This window comes from Notothenia rossii (genome assembly GCF_949606895.1).
Source record: "Notothenia rossii genome assembly, chromosome: 4".
NCBI lineage: Eukaryota > Metazoa > Chordata > Actinopteri > Perciformes > Nototheniidae > Notothenia > Notothenia rossii.
In genome coordinates, this window is record NC_136902.1 from 57,082,004 (window position 1) to 57,098,148 (window position 16,145).

Here is a 16,145-nt window from a genome sequence, read left to right on the forward strand (position 1 = left end):
AAAGTAAGACATTTAAATTAACTCCAAAGAAGAGTTAACGACATTGATCGACAGAAAACAGAGGAAGAAACGCAATTTTTGGATATATTTTTGAGTTGAAACTACTAACTAGCTTTCAACTACCAATTGACAACTGTCAACCGTCTAGCTGTGGGCTGCTAGCTGTGGGCTGCCAGCTGTTACCTGCCACTGTTGGAAGGAGCTGCACCAAAGAAGGTAGCGGAACATTATAAACTGTGAATTATTTCATGAAGATAAAAAGAAAGGAAAAGAGAAGTATTTGTAAGCTAATTAATTAGCCTAGCCTCTCTTTTGAACAAAACAAGTGGTCGCCATGGAAACTGTCCAGCAGGCAAAAAATAACTTCTCAGCTCTCAGAGCAGAGGGAAGAGAGATTGAATATCCTGCTAAATGCAAGAGTGTAAATGCGAAGGACAAACACAAGGAGAAGACACTGTGTGGAAACCCAGAGGTCTTCTTCACTGACTATGCCCAACAAAAAGAAGGAAGGAAGAAGAACAACCTCATATTCTTCACTGATTCCATCTACATCTGGAAAGATACTCTGTGCAGGAATCATGCATACGTATCCAGAGAGGGCATCGGCTCAGGAGGCAGATTAAAAATCTGTAAAGATGAACACCTTGACAAGGATGACCCTCTGCTCACCATCACATACTACACCAAAGGTAAGGTCATGGTCCAAGGGAATGAAGCCAACCTGGAGTCATTCCAAGAGGCATTTCCCCTGTTGAAAGCTGAGGTGGACACAAAGAGGATCAATGTCCCCTCTGATGTCCCTCTGATGTCCCCTCTGATGTCCCCTCTGACAGCGAAGGTGATGAGAGCCCAATAGAGAACCCCAACACCTTGTCCATCTCTGCCCCTCCCACACCGGCCAGCTCCTACAATCGGCTGAAGGAGAGTATGGCCCTGCTGGAGCTGGACTTTGCAGAATTCAAAGAGCGGACCCAGGCCAGGCAGTCTGGTCCCCCAGACAACACTCTGCAGCAGCTTAAAGAGGACCTCCAGCAGCTCAAGAGCGACAACGAGGCTTTGGCATCTGACCTCAGAGGAAGTGTAGAGGCACTCAAACAGGAGAACAGTGTGCTCCGTGTTCAGTTAGCCAAGGTGAGGGAGGATGCTGAGTGTAGAGAGAAGAGCTTCACCAGGCAGGTCCAGCACCTGACAGAGAAACTCTCATCAGTCCTCACAATGACGAGTAGAGAGACACAGACTCTTCCTGCCAGTGTCCCTGGCCCACCCTCTCTGCTCAGCACCCAGCCCAACAACACCCTGGCCCCTCCTGACACACCCACACAGCCAGCTGCCCACAGCCAGCTCTGCCCATCCCAGCCTCCCTCTACTCAGCAGGAAGAACAAGACCCACAAGTGGTCCTGCTGGCTGACTCAAACGGGAAGTTCCTGGACCCAAGAAAGCTTTTTCCTGATAAAAAGGTGCCGTGTAAACACTGCAGCACCACAGGCCAGCCCTCAGTACCTGGTGATCCACACGGGAACAAATGACCTGCACACCCTCCGTAGGGACACTGCTGAGGCAGTGAGGAAAATGGAGGAGTAGGCCAGTAAGGAATTCCCCGACACCCGCATTGTGGTCTCCACCCTGCTGCCAAGGACAGACACCCCTCCTCATGTCATCCATGACATTAGTATGGAGATCAGAAAAGGATGTGCCGCCTTACCAAATGTCCACCTGGCCCTCCACTCAACCATTGGCCCCTGGGACCTCTATGATGGACTCCACCTACACAGAGAGAGGGTGGGGATATTTGCAAAGACCCTCTAAGATGCAGCCCTGGGACGTAGTCCTCCCACCCCCTCCTCTAGAGGCCTTATAGACCCTCCCACACCGCTTCCTCCCCATCACCACCCCAGGATCACCACCCCTGCTGTGAGGAGACACAACAGCTCAGCCTGGACCTCCCACTCCCCACGCCCCCAACACACCCAGAGGAGGCTACTTTCACCCAGCTCAACACCTGCACAACATCAGCAGCAGAGATATGCAGCAACAGCTGCTCCTCATCTCCCTCCCCGCCTACAGCAGCGAAGCTATGCTGCAGTTGTAGCCCAGCCTGCTGCCACCCTCCCTCCCCCTGCTACCTCTGAACTGGGAGACATCAGGATGATGCTGCACACCCTGTGCACCCGACTTCTGTCCAGCTAAGACATTACATTAATATGTTATCGTAGTAATCAGTACAATAGCAATATTAGTGAAAATAGTTGTTTTATTTGTTGTTTATTTTTTTTATATATTTGTCTCACGATACAGGTTCATTTTGATTGTTTGTTTTTGAAAAAAAGATGCGTTCTTTTCATATAAGCTGTTGGAATATTCAGGGACTCCACTCCTCAACCTTTGAGGTTAAGAGTGAGAATCCAGAGTTCTTAGAATCTATCAAAGATGTTGATCTAATTATATTAACAGAAACATGGTGTAAAAATGATCTGCTCACTCACTGTCCTCCAGGTTATAAGGAAGTAATGGTGCCCTCTATAAAATCAAAAAACATACGCAAGGGCAGAACATCGGGGGGGATCTTGGTGTGGTATAAAGGAGATCTTTGCCATCAGATCTCAGTAGTAAAACGAGGTAAATCACACATTTGGCTAAGGTTAGATCAAACCCTGGGCATAACTGACAGGAATCTATACTTGTGTGCTATTTATATACCCCCAGTAGATTCTCCTTATTTTGAAGAAGACATTTTTGAAACTCTCCATTCAGAAATAGCCTATTTTCAGGCCCAGGGAAATGTGCTTCTAACTGGAGATCTGAACTGACGAACAGGAATTGAACCTGATGTCATAGACCCACAGGGCAGCCACCATGTATTTGGTGAGCCCCCCCCTGTTTACCACACCAACCGTCAGCCATCGGAACAGCCTTGACTCTGAAATCAATCAGAATGGCAAAGAGATAGTGCATCTCTGTCGGGCCTTAGGCCTGTACATAGTGAACGGGAGGTTCAGAGGGGACTCTTTAGGGAGATTCACATACTCCTCAGCTCTAGGGTCTAGTGTAGTAGACTATGCAATCACTGACATGGACCCCTCCACTATCAGTGCATTCACTGTCAGACAGCAATCCCCCTTTTCAGACCACAACCAAATCAATATGTTCTTTAAAGTCTCAGGTCAAATGAGTGACACAACAAGGGAACCCAGTAAGCTGTATACATTAAATCCTACTTACAGATGGGCCCCAGACAGTGGAGACAAATTCACCATGGCCTTGAACTCACCTAATCTGATGAATGACAAGTCACTATTTGACCAAAATCAATATGTTCCTACCAAAGATGGTGTAAACATGGCCATTGATTATGTCAATATGATATTTCACAAGGCAGCTATTAAAGCTGACCTTGTAAAACAAAAGCAGAAGCCTGTTAAAAGGCAAAACGCTGACAAATGGTTTGACCAGGAATGCAAGACCATCAGAAAAGACCTGAGAAAAATAGCAAATGAAAAACATCGACAACCAAACAACCCAGCCTTACGCATTAGAGACAATGACGTTTTAAACAAATATAAATGTACAATAAGGAACAAAAAACAAAATGATACCCACATGAAACTTGAGGATATTGAGAAAGCCATTGATCAAAATCAATTCTTGGAGCTGTGGAGCAACTTCAACACAAAACAACCACAAGCATTACCCATCCAAAACGGTGACATCTGGAGAGAACATTTTGAAAGTTTGTACAAAGACATACCAATAAATCTAATGAATTCAGATCAATGTATTACAAAAGAGAAACTCCAAACATTAGAAGAAACTATTAAAGACCACCAAAACCCCCTTGATTTCCCAATGACTTGGGAAGAATTGACCACACAGACAGAATCTCTCCGGCCAAGGAAAGCTTGTGGCCCAGACAACATTAAAAACGAAATGCTCAGATGCAGCACCCCAGAGATGCAGGGTACAGTGTTAAAGCTGTTCAATATCATATTGCAGTCAGGATGTTTTCCTGACATCTGGTGCAAAGGGCTCATTTCCCCCATTCATAAGAGTGGAGACAAATCAGACCCTAATAACTACCGTGGCATCTGTGTCAGCAGCTGTCTGGGGAAATTATTCTGTAGTATTCTAAATAAAAGAATACAAGATTTCCTTAACCAACAATCCATCTTGAGTAAAAATCAAATTGGCTTCCTTCCAAAACACCGCACCACCGACCATGTATATACCCTTCACACTTTAGTTAACAAACATGTACACCAAACAAAACATGGTAAGATATTCACTTGTTTCATTGATTTCAAAAAAGCTTTCGACTCTATTTGGCACGAAGGGCTCTATTATAGACTTCTACATTGTGGTATAGGGGGCAAAATGTACGATCTGGTTAAATCAATGTATTTAGGGAATAAGTGTGCTGTTAAAATTGGAGACAAACAAACTGAATTCTTCATCCAGAGAAGAGGTGTTCGTCAGGGTTGCAATTTAAGTCCCACTTTATTTAATATATATATAAATGAACTTGCTGTTCAGTTGGATCACTGTGCTGCTCCTGGCCTCTCCCTCCTAGAGAGAGAGGTGAAGTGTCTGCTTTATGCTGATGACCTTGTTCTGCTGTCTCCTACTGAACAAGGACTACAAACAACAGCTGGACATAGTAGACCAGTACTGTAAGAACTGGGCCCTGGCAGTCAATATGAAGAAAACTAATGTCATGGTTTTCCAAAAACGCCCCAGATGTCAGGAGAACAAATACCAGTTTACTATAAATAATCATATCATCGAACATAGTATGAGTGACACCTACCTCGGTTTAACCATAACAGCATCAGGAAGTTTCAACATGGCAGTGAATGCACTCAAAGAAAAAGTCAGAAGAGCTCTAAATGCAATTAAGAGAACATTTTATAATGTCCAAATTCCAATTAAAATCTGGCTCAAAAATCTGGCTCAAAATCTTTGATAGTGTGATCCAGCCCATTGCGCTGTACGGTAGTGAAGTATGGGGTCCACTCAGTCACCAGAGCTATACCCGCTGGGACAAACATCCAACAGAGTCTTTACATGCAGAATTCTGCAGATACATTTTACGTGTTCAGAGAAAAACACCAACAAATGCATGTAGAGCAGAATTAGGCAGATACCCACTGATCATTAACACTCAAAAGAGAGCACTGATATTCTTTAACCACCTTAGGTCCAGCCCCCGAGACACCCTCCACTCCAAAGCCCTCCAAAGCCAAGAGCTAATCCCAGAGAAGAGTCCCCTATGTCAGCTGGTGCTGAGGCTAGCTGCCCCCTCTTAGAGCCACTCCGACCAGTCTCTCTACAACACTGCTTTCCAAACACCAATCACAGTCAAACACATTATAACACAATGTAAAGACAACTATTTACAACATTGGGAAGAAGAAACTAAAAGCCAAAGTAGATTAGAATGTTACCTGGCTCTAAACAGAGAGTATGAGCTGGCAGAGTATCTCTCTACTGTCAGAGATAGAAAGCAGAGACAGATCCTAACCAAGTACAGGCTCAGTGACCACAAACTGGCAATCGAAACAGGAAGACTCAAAAGATCCTGGCAACCAAAAGAGAACAGAATATGTGGTCACTGTACGACAGGTGAGACTGAGACAGAGATGCACTTCCTCCTGAAGTGCCAAACATTCAACCAAGTAAGGATAATTTACTGGAACAAGCTGAACTCTGTAATCCCAGGTTTCAAGGAGGTTGATGACCTCTCAAGACTGAGAGTACTCCTAGGAGAAGGAGACAAGGCACACCTTGCTGCCCAATATGTATACACATGCCACAACCTGAGGGACAGAGAATGAGACGCACACACACACACGCACGTTGAAATGTAATTGTATCACTGTATATATATATCATCAATAATATGTAAACATCTGAAATGTATGTTAATGTTGTTAATTATTTTGTATTGTGATGCTTTGGCAACATTGTTTAATTTAACTTTCATGCCAATAAAGCCCCTTTGAATTGAATTGAATTGAAAGACAGACAGACAGACAGACAGACAGACAGACAGACAGACAGACAGACAGACAGACAGACAGACAGACAGACTGGTATTTGTTCTCCTGACATCTGGGGCGTTTTTGGAAAACCATGACATTAGTTTTCTTCATATTGACTGCCAGGGCCCAGTTCTTACAGTACTGGTCTACTATGTCCAGCTGTTGTTGTAGTCCTTGTTCAGTAGGAGACAGCAGAACAAGGTCATCAGCATAAAGCAGACACTTCAACTCTCTCTCTAGGAGGGAGAGGCCAGGAGCAGCACAGTGATCCAACTGAACAGCAAGTTCATTTATATATATATTAAATAAAGTGGGACTTAAATTGCAACCCTGACAAACACCTCTTCTCTGGGTGAATAATTCCGTTTGTTTGTCTCCAATTTTAACAGCACACTTATTCCCTAAATACATTAATTTAACCAGATCGTACATTTTGCCCCTATACCACAATGTAGAAGTCTATAATAGAGCCCTTTATGCGAATAGAGTCGAAAGCTTTTTTGAAATCAATGAAACAAGTGAATATCTAACCATGTTTTGTTTGGTGTACATGTTTGTTAACTAAAGTCTCTCTCTCTCTCTCTCTCTCTCTCTCTCTCTCTCTCTCTCTCTCTCTCTCTCTCTCTCTCTCTCTCTCTCTCTCTCTCCTCTCTCTCTCTCTCTCTCTCTCTCTCTCTCTCTCTCTCTCTCATCTCTCTCTCTCTCTCTCTCTCTCTCTCTCTCATTCTCTCTCTCTCTCTCTCTCTCTCTCTCTCTCTCTCTCTCTCTCAAAGCATTCAATTAATATTGGAGTCATGTCATTACTTTGTTGAGAATGTGCCATGTAATAAGCGGATAATGTTCAGCGACTTGGTCATTATGGGGAAAAGAACACCTTCATGCCGATCTAGATTCCTCCGCTTCGTTGAAGATATCCGCGTTCTTGTGACACGTAAATACTGCGCTTCCTACGTTTTGGTGCGGGACTGCGTTCACACCAGCAATGAACCGCTCCAGAGTTCGCAAGCAAGCGCTCCGAGACCACCTATTTTAGCGGACCAGAGTCCGGTTGTTTAGTTCACTTAAGAGGTCTCGGACTGTGTTCACACCGACCCAAATGAACCGCACCAAGCGGCTAAACGCACCAGGGTTCGATTCAACCGGACTATACAAGGCAGGTGTGAACGCGCCCTTAAGAATAGGAGGAGATAATGTATAAGAACCATGAGTGGACTGGATATTTGAACAGTTGGACTATCTATAGTTTATAGATATAAACACAAGCAGCTAGTTTAGGTGCAGTGTTATAGATATCTCCTGCTGCTGCTGCTTTGTGAATCAATGGTTTAGAGCAGTGACCACCAACTCGGCGGCCCGCGGGCCACATCCGGCCCGCCAGACATTCTCATCCGGCCCCGCACGACGGGGGTGACTGTGGCGTTGGCCGGAGTGGTTAGTGCGTTCGCCCCCCACCCTTTTTTTTACAACGTCTCGTGAGTAGGGTGCAGTACCGGAGTCCAACAGAGAGGCAGCAGCTGCGGGTCAGTAGACTGCGTACTGCGAAACCTTCCCTGCCTTGAAGAAGAAGTGATCCTTCGTTGTGAAGAGTCTGGTTAATGCGCTCGGCACCACAGCAGCAGCCCCGCTGTGACAGAGTCCAACAGAGAGGCTGGAGCTGAGGGACAGTAGCCTAGAAGCAGGGTTGTAACGGAATATATGTAACGGCGCTACGTAATCAGAATACAAAAATCAAGTAGGCTAACTGTATTCAGCTGGCATTACATTTGAAAAACGAGTAATCTGATTACAGTTACTTTCGTAAACCTGAAGTGAATACATTTTGGAATACTTATTGGAATTATTGGTGGAAAAGTTTCCTCACAAAATGTAATATTCATTACCGGCAGAAACTGTGTGCACACTGCACAGCGCTGCAGCATGTCTGTGAGCGAGAGAGATGGTGTCTGTGAGGCCCGCCCCCGCACGCAAATGACACGCAAATGAGAGAGAGATCTCTTTTAAATATATTGAAAGTTAGAAACGGAGATGGTCAGATAAAATGTGCAAGATAACGTTTATGTAGCATTTATTTATTGTCGAAATTATGACATTTCATAACGGGATAAAATCACAGTGCTGCTGAATGCATGGGGGCAAGTGACTGTAAACAGTTTTAAAAGTTATTACATCGTTTCAGATAATAAATAATAATGATAATTCATTCTATTTAGGGGCGCCTTTCAAAGCACCCAAGGACACCTACAATTCATAACATATTCCAAGGAAAGGTTTTGAGACAGTACAAAGAATGCAGTCCGGGTGATGTTTTTTATGTGGGGTGCAGATGAGAGAGCTGTCTAGAATGACACCAAGATGTTGTGTTTGAGTTCTTGATAAGCCATTTAAAACAGTAAAAATAAGTGTCTCCTGATCACCAAAACATACCCATCTGTTATGGAAAAATAAAGCATTCTAAAAGTAATCTGTATACGTAACTGTAACTGTATTCTGATTACTTTCAAAAATTGCTGGCCCGCGAAAGTCTCTATTGGATACATTTTGGCCCTTGGACAAATGTAGTTGGTGATCCCTTGGTTTAGAGTTTCCCAGAGCATGAGAGAATACAGGACATTTCCATTTAACCAATACTTAGTCGGCCTGCATATCTAATAGCCTCAGTTGTACATCTTGTTTAGTGCTTAATAGCAAAATATGTGCATGCTAAACTAAAAGTGAGATGGATGTATAAAGAGCAGGTCTCCTTGAAAAAGAGATCAATGATCTCAATGGGATACACCTGGGTAAATAAAGGTTTGAAATTAATGAAATGAGAACTGGAAACAGTGTTGGAGGCAGGACTCCTTTCATTCCTATGGAAGTTGCTAAGTGGACATGAAACCAAAACGGCCCTGACTCTCAAGTACAGAAATACCCAGATCTTAAGGGGGTCTGGGCCCATAGAGCTTGTGCATATGCCTTTACTTCAGTCAGACCTCCAATCAGTGGGTGTTCTCAATGTCGAGTACGCTTGCTGGTAGCACATGTCTTCCGAGTCACTTCTTCAAAAGCGAGGCAAGAATCCTCTGGCATTCGGAAAACAAAGAGTGGAATAGGCGAGCAAGTGTGCAGGTGTGCGTCATATGAGAGGCTCTGCCTTACATTTCTGCCACAGATTTGGGGAAATGGTCCGTGCGCAAAGCATTGTGGGGATTTAAAGACCGCGTAGTCTACACATGTGCAGCCTTGAAATTTCTCGCTACAAAGTACGCCGGCTCGTAGAATTCCAAGTATGCTGGACATTGAACAGTCCTTCGGCGGCACTCGATGACGTAGTATGCTTGAAATAGTGGCTCTGCAGCAGCTTTACTCGACATTGAGAAACACCCCGTTACTTCACAGCAGCCTGCTGTCTGGTCTCAGCTCAGCCAAATAAATGGAGAGGGAAATGAACCCTGGATTTGGATATCAGCGCAAATGTAGAACCTAATATTTAAATAAATATATTAAAGGTCCCATGTCATGGCCATTTCCACTGATCATAATTCATTGTTGAGGTCTACTAGAATAGATTTATATTGTGCAATTTTCCAAACTCACATTGGTTTCTCATACAGCATCTCTGTAAACTAGTGTATTCACTGAATTTCACTCTGCCTTTAACGGCTCGTTATAGCTCCAATAGCTCCAGCCCCCACCCTCCCTGTGAGCACAGTGTGCTCTGATTGGTCGGGACGTTGTGAATCGCGCTGAGCTCCGTGGAGGTGTGGTTTCTTTGTTAGCGATACACAGCGAAACACAGCCAAACTCACGCTGAGACCACACAAAGTCACAGCCGAAGTAAAAACAATAAGTGTGGCTGATATTGAGTAAGAAAAAGGTTGATAAACGCTGTGAGAATGGGTCTGCAGAGAGAATTTCGCCGCGATCCCAACTGTCTGTTATCAGCCTGCAGCCAGGGAGGAGAGATCAGCAGAGCTGCCTCCTGTGTGTGTGTGTGTGTGAGGAAGTCCGCGGATTGGTCAATTTGGACCAATCAGCGGGGGCTTAACGTAACGGCTCCGCGGACGTAACGGAACGGCTCGACGGATTGGTCCATTTGGTTCCGGGTAACGCATGACATCATGAGTTACCCGGGGACAATGACGTATCTCCAACGAGGCATTCTGGGGCAGAATAGACATGTCTTTTCGGTGTTAGAGTTTTACTCGCTACAGGGTATACTTTGAGGGTTTTGACTCTGCAGACCCTTTACATGCATAAAAACCTTCATAACACACAAGGTGACGGGTAATAACCGGTAAAGCATGACATGGGACCTTTAAAGTGTTTGTTCTAGAGTTGATTTACATTTTGAAAAAAATATCAAACTATTTAAAAAGGTCTGTTTTTCAAGGTAAGTCAAAGGTATTTATAAATGATAGTAGTTTTGGGCCCAATGACGTCACGTCACTGACACTGACGTTGTAGTAACACCAGTTGGCCACTACCAACATTTACTTCAATGCCCAGCTCACTTCCTGGTAGGTTTGTGTGAACATGGTAAAGATGAAACCTTCTAAACATCAAAATGTTAGCATTTAGGTCAGACACTTGCTGAAGTACAACTTGGCTGCAGACACTCTGCTCATCACTGCTGCTTATTCCTGGCCCCTCACATCCCTCCTTTATTCCTCTTTCTGAACTCTTTCCAGTCTAATCTTCCAGCACCCTCACACCCACCATGATAACATCATCAGTGTATTGGAGGCAAACAGCCCAGTGCAGATTATGAATCTGTGGCCCACATCTACAGATTACAGCCAGCATGTTTCTGGGTTCACAGAATGTCTCGACTTTTCATCCATCCTAAATTGTAAATCCTGACCCCTCTCTGTCAACAGTCAGCTCTGTCACAAATGTGTCCTCACAAATTATCATTAAAGACAGAGAAATGTTACTTACTCAAACTAAGAAAAAGTTATGTTCTACTGTAATCTTGCAAATCAGTACAATTTTAACAGCAAGGCTTGAATATACAGTACCTGCATTTACTCTTCTTCATAATGTAGTCTTTATTTAAAAGCCTAATGTGTCAGAGGTTTCTGTTGCAAACATGTTCAACAACAAAATGTGCAAAACAGCTTTTTCAGAAGTGTTTCTTTCCACATAGAAAGTAACCAGTACTATTTAAGAAAGTAACTGACAGTTAGCCATAACATAGCTACTGTATTTTAGTATCAGACTTCCCAAATCTGTTTCAGTGAAGACTTTAATGAGTCCAATTTGCTGTATAAGGAAGGCCAAGCCATAGAATAGAATGGGAGGGATGAAACCCCCTTTAATGGTCACACATGCAGAGCACATAGCACACAGTGACATGTGTTCTCTGCTTTTAACTCATCCTAGTACTAGGAGCAGTGGGCAGCTATTGCACAGCGCCCGGGGAGCAATGGGAGTGGGGGGGGGGGGGGGGGGGGAAGGGGGAGTCCGGTGCCTTGCTCAAGGGCACCACAGCAGGTCAGGAGGTGAACTGGGACCTTCTCCAAGTAGCAGTCCACACTCCATATTTAGGTCTGGTCGGGGGCTTGAACCGGCGACCCTACTGACTGAGGCACTGCCGGACATAAGAGTGGTGCACATTTAGTGAGTCCTAAAACCCGGAAATGATTTAACATTTTAGGGCTACCTCGTTTCGTGGTCAAACATTTTGTTGAAGGGTTTTTTGGTTAGAACCCAAAATAGTGTGGTACTGTATATACAAGTTTTTCACGTTTCGTTAGTGGTGATGTCATGTGACCGTGCTGTAGTTCCTTGACATTATTGCTAGCTTTTTACTTCTGCCGACTGCATTGATGCTTTAACTATTATAAAAGGTGGTGTTAATATGTGGAGATGATCCTGCCGTAGCACATGTGTAAGTATACCATAAACGATCCCAGTGCAGAGGGAAACTTGCAATACTAACTTCCGGGTTGGCCAACACACATACATCATCATGCACTACTATATAGCTAAAAAGGATTCAAATATCATTATGATATAACATCTCAAATTAGAAAACGTTTATTTCTCTCAATGCCTGCTTGACAAAATAAAACCTAACAAGCTTAGAGACAAAAGGCCAAACAAACAGCATTACAACTGTACTTTATAACGGGGTATATGCAGGAATCCTGAAGTCAAATGTAATAACTTTTAAGACCTTTTTTAAGACCCTTTCCATACATTTTAAGACCTCATCACCACTTCAAGTTTTAACCGGTTGCCTTGGCGACACACTTTACCTCACATTTACTATATACAGTATTGACTGTCCTTCCTTCTTATCTTCCAACCATTTGGACGCAAACTTGCATTTCCCATAACGATGTTGTTTAACAACCGGCGTAAACGGACCTTCGCGCGCTATCAAGCAGTGAGCGTGCGATGTCCTGTTCAGATGGCGTCACATCCAACGGGATGCCATAAATAAACTACAGAATCACACTACACACCTACGCAATGATTACATTCAGGCAGACTGTAGAATACAACCTCTTTGGACAATTTATATACTTATTGAAAACAAGCTACAAAATGTAATACCTTGGAAAATGCCGTTTAATACTTTTTAATAGCCTTAATTTTCGCTAAATTGATTGATCAACTTGTAATACTTTTTAAGACCCTGCGGACACCCTGTATAAAGTGATTGTATAAGCCACACTGCTTTAGCACAAGTTGATACATCGCTCCCAGCATGCATCAGTTCAGCCCTGTAAACTAAACCTGGACACAGAGAGTACTGTTACAGTTACTGTATCACATCTTGCAGTCAAATGAGACGGGGCCACAGGGAAACAAGCTTCAGATGTACATACTGAAAGGAAGCTAAGAGGAGCTTTGCATGGCAGACGGCAGCAAACCATCACATTATCTCTACCTTCGTCACCATTCTTACACTTCCCCAACTTTATGATTCTTAACTGATGTATTACGACTAGGCTGGTAAATACTAATGACATTAACATTGTGTTGAAAAATTATTTATTATAACAAATAAATAAAAAGTATTGCATTTATTTGTCTGGGACCATGAACTAAAAATATTAGGTAAGAGAAGATGAGATGAATCTTATCCGGTTTAAACTCATATTTTTTCCAACAGTCAATAAAACAGTATAAATAGAAGTAAATTACATTTGAAAATGCATACTTACATTTGACATGAAATAATAAATGCTCATTTCCATTTAAAGTTTGTAATCCTATGAATATATTGATTAGTAAAACAATACAAATGAAGTCATTTCTAAGCTTTTGAAGGTTGATAAGACACAAATAGAAACTTGACTTCCTACTAATAAATGACAGCAAGTCTAACATTAGAAAGATAAACCAAACATATTACACAATGATGAACTGAAGTAGGAGGACAGATTGTTGGTGGGAGGCTGACAGGAGAAGAAAGGCCTCATACAGAGAACAATGATTCATCTTTAACTAAATGTAGCAATAATCTTATTCGAAGCTTTCATTGGTTACACTGAGTTGAACAGAGAAACAGAAATAAATAGAATGAGATACAGAGGTCAAATAACCTGGAAAAGACAGTTTTATAGAGAAGTCTAATATAGATATAATAACAACAAATGTAAAACTACTGTAAGCAGCAAGGATGTTGCCTTTACAATAGAGAGGCGAAGTCCCTTCCCTTTCGGGGGACCTTATTTCAGAAAAAGTATTTATTGAAGTCAATGGAGAGAGAAAGATTATCTTTCGATCCCGTTTGAATTGTGCCACGAATTCACATATGATGTTTGTCAATTTAAAAGATAATTTTGCAAGTCAAAAAAATAAAAATGTTTAGTAAAACTTTGAAGTAACACGTTTTTTGTGTAAAACGCTCAATGAACCACATATCTGGTCTCGCACACGTCACCAAAACCAAGATAGCCGTCACGTTGACATATTTCACCTCTTTCTTTGAGAATGAGGCGAAAAGTATTAAAAGAGGTGAAAATCACTACAAGTCTGGGCATGTTGAGAACTATACATGCACACAAGGGGAGTTAGTCGGTTCCGTAAGAGCCAGCATGCGGACCGGCTTTATAAGGTTTCGGTGAGTAACACGAGTGTAATGTGTAACGTTAATGACATCACTTACGCGACTCTGGGATTTGTAGTCTTTCTACTGTAGTTGCGTATTTTTCAGTCTTATATTTCAACAGTTTTATGACAAACTGTGACTTTTTTGACATTGAATTATTATTTTTAATTGACAAACATCATGTGTAATTTGTGGCACAATTGAAACGGGATGGAAAGATAATCTTTCTCTCCCCATTGACTTCAACACATAATTTTTCCGAAATAAGGTCCCATGGGCCGGAAGTAGAAGGGCGGGACTTCGCCTCTCTATTATAGTTTTTAAGTCGGATTGTGAGCTCATTCCATGGTGTATGAAGTGTAACAATTGTTGCTAGGCACTCAAAAGCTACCCTACAAAATGGTCCAATTTACAATCTTATATAATCATATACTGTACATACTAGCAGGGCTGTTGTGCTTAACATGCACCCAGTTGTTTGGTTATTTACTGCTTATGCAATATAAAAAGGTGGAAGTTATATTGTAGCCTTTTGACACTTAAGAAACATAAAAGCAAAACATTTGCAAAACATTTGCCATCTGCACCTGTAAAACTGCATGTTAACATTTAGCGCATTCAGTTTAATAGTATCTTTCTTTAAATGTAACTAAACATGTCAAATGTTGTAAACTAAAGAGAAAAGGACAGAGAGAAAAGTGTTGCATAGCAAGCACGAAGAGAAACAGAGAGCGAAGAGAGATCAGCAGGGTTCACCTTCATCTCACCCAGAAACATCACCTTCCGTAATCTACACTCCATTGAACATAACCATCTCTCCGAACTGCTATCGTCTAATCTCCCCCTGGACGCAACCCTCAGCTCACCTGATGATCTGCTCAACCACCTCAACTCCACCCTACTCACCTCCCTCAACACTTTAGCCCCCCTCAAAAATAAAACTGTTACTTTCAAGACCTCTTCACCCTGGTTCACACCCGCACTAAGTAAAATGAAGCAGCGAGGCCGCCAACTTGAACGTCTTTCAAAGAAATCATCCCTCACAGCCCATTACATAAGCTACAAACTCCATCTCAATGCATACAGAGATGCTCTTATTGCCGCTAAATCTGCTGACCTCTCCAACATCTTCACTGACCCCTCCCGTAACCCCAGGACCCTCTTCTCCACAGTTAACAAGCTCTTCAAACCCTGTGCTGATAACCTCCCTACTTCTACTTCCGCTACTTGCAGCTCATTCCTCCAGTTTTTCGGAGACAAAATTAACGCCATTAACCACTCCTTCTCAGCTCCATCTGATATACAAGCATCTCCCCCAACCTCCACCGCTACCATTTCTCCCCCCATCTCCCTTGACCTCCTGACTCCTCTTCCCCAGCGCCGCCTCTCCCAGTTCAACCTGGTTACCCCACTTGAAATACTACATCTGATCGGTTCCTCAAATCCCACAACCTGCTCCCTTGACCCTCTACCCACTCCTCTCCTGAAGTCCTGCCTCCCTGTCCTCTGCCCCTATCTTGCTAACCTTTTCAACTCCTCGCTGTCCCATGGAACCGTCCCCTCTGCCTTCAAAACTGCTATCGTTACTCCAATCCTCAAAAAACCTGGTCTTGATCCCTCCTCCCTCACTAATTACCGCCCCATCTCCAACCTACCATTCCTCTCAAAAATTCTTGAACGCATTGTAGCCAAACAAATTCACTGCCATCTCCAAACCAACCAGCTTTATGAACCCCTTCAGTCTGGATTTCGTCCTCACCACAGTACAGAAACTGCACTCGTCAAAGTCCTCAATGACCTCCTCACCTCTGCTGACACTGGTTCCCTCAATATTCTCATTCTCCTCGACCTGAGTGCAGCCTTCGATACCGTGAGCCACAAAATCCTGCTCACCCGACTCAGGGATATTGGTATTGAAGGTATTGCACTCAGATGGCTCCAGTCCTACCTCACTGAACGATCCCACTTCATCTCCCTCCCCAACCACTCCTCTACCACAGCTTCAGTCACCCAAGGCGTTCCTCAAGGATCAGTACTTGGCCCACTTCTCTTCATCATTTAC

General features: G+C 43.2%; 1 protein-coding gene across 3 annotated transcripts in view; it reads right to left on the reverse strand.

The window, feature by feature from the left end:
* eml2 (EMAP like 2) overlaps positions 1-16,145 on the reverse strand; it is a 57,698-nt gene that overhangs the window by 33,824 nt on the left and 7,729 nt on the right. The window lies entirely within an intron of this gene.